The sequence below is a fragment of the Podarcis pityusensis genome, assembly GCF_964106645.2.
Source record: "Podarcis pityusensis genome assembly, chromosome: 5".
Lineage (NCBI taxonomy): Eukaryota > Metazoa > Chordata > Lepidosauria > Squamata > Lacertidae > Podarcis > Podarcis pityusensis.
Window position 1 is genome coordinate 90830958 of NC_138032.1, and position 2036 is coordinate 90832993.

Consider the following 2036-nt stretch of genomic DNA (forward strand, 5'->3'; position numbering starts at 1 on the left):
CATTCTGATTTAACTATTATTATATGTCTTGTGTTAAGTGTTTTATATTTTCCAAATGCTCTTTCACTAGACAAGTCTTTTAAAAGATGCACTTTACTAAGTTTTAATATAAATTTTATAATGAGACTTGAGGAGGTTCTGTAATGAGGGTGTCATGTAATCTCTTCTATGTTCTACCTTGGTTTTTGTCCATTCTGGGGTGTAAGTTATTTTCGTATAAAGTTTCCCAGCACATCAAGCCTTACCCTTTCAGAGTTTAGAAAGTGCTCTATTGGCTGCACTAGGTTCCATTCAGATGGTCAGCCATACATACATTGTGTGATCCAGTCTCAAATAACATATCATGTTAATCCTGCTATTTCTTAGGAGGCAGTTCTTTCGTTTTCACATTTTTACAAAAGAGAAAGTTTACCTTGCCATTAAATAGAAGAGACAACTTATTTTACCTTTTTGTAATTCCCTTTTTCAAAAGACTGGGTTTGTTAAAAATGTTGAGTTCTGTTACTAGGGGGGCGGGGGGAATCTATTAAAATTAAATTTTCATGCAGTTATAAACATAGCAACTGACTTCTACTGTTTTACAGGCTGATGGCAAGTAGGAGCAATGATTAAGAAGCTATGCCATTGTTTATCCCATTAAAACATATGAAAGCCGGCAGACTGCAGAGAGTGCTGTACTGCAAGGCAATTTCAAAGTATCCCAGCTAGGTTGCAGGTTCCGTCAGAATCTTCACATGCCATCCTCCTGACTCTTACGCCTTTTTCTGGCATTCCTCATTGAACATTTCTGGCTTTCTCAGAAATGTTGAATCCACATAGGAGTGGCACCAGCAGCCTTGATCTCCTTTCTACTTTCACAAAAATATGGAGGGGATTTTAGTGACTGTTAACACTGTCTTTTCTTCCTTCCCCCCCCCCCCTTCCTTTAGCAGAAACATAACACTACTTTCGCCGAATTACCTGTCAGTTGCTGGAAGTTTTTACTTATCTGCGGTTGCATTTATTTCTGGAAATATATGTGCAGCTGGCAACGTGTAGGATTCCTAAGAGCATGAGGACTCTTCCTTTTTTGCCACTTTCAGGAGACCTGAAACATGGCTGCAATTTGGTGCAACAGGTCTACTCGGTACATTAAAGAACGTGAAATGATAGAGCACGCATTCATGGCAGCACTTCTCCACCTTTCCCGAGTCAGTTTCAGCTTTTCTGCAGGCTGAGTTCAAGTTTTGTCCTGATAACTGAGCACACATTCACCCTTCTTTAGAAAATGGGCTGCTGGTGGGGGTGCATTGGGGGGCTTAAAAGGCAGCAGGCATAGCTCTCGCCTTTTGCAGCTAAGATGTTGCACTGTATTTCCCCCAAGGCATTTGCAAGCTCAGTTTGAATTTATTTATTATACTTTGATTCCACCGCTTCTTTAAGGGGCTCAGGCTAATGTACAAAGTTCTCACAATCACCACCACCCGCCCTTTTCCTCATCAATCCTGTGAGGCGAGTTTTGCTGAGTAAGTGCTTGGCCCAGGCTCCATAGCTAAATGAGATTTGAACCCTGGTCCTCCCCTCTTCCAGTACATCAAGAAACTCGGTGCGATATACCACATCTGTGAAGATGCGGAAGAAATGGAAATGGCCAATGATTAAAAAAAAGAGTAAGATACTTCACCTACCTTGCCCATAGTTTTCCTTGAATTTTACACACACCTTGGACCACAAAGACAATGAATGAGTGGGAAACTGGGAGACAATAAGCCTGCTAATATACTTTTGTCTTCCTCAGACTACCAGCAATTTGAAAAGCCCAAACTTGAAACGTTATTTCAGAGGCTTGGAAAGTAGCCTTATGTGGCTAGTTGGCATCATCCTAAAACCACACATACAGGAGGATTTGTGAGGAAACCTGAAGCCTCTTTCAAGCATGGCAAACATGGGCAGGAGCTGAGGGGGATGTGAAAATTCTCCCCAACTGCTTGTGTTTCAGTGCAAACAATTTAAAGGCTAAGAAAACACATCTGTATCTTTTAAAATGGACACGCAGC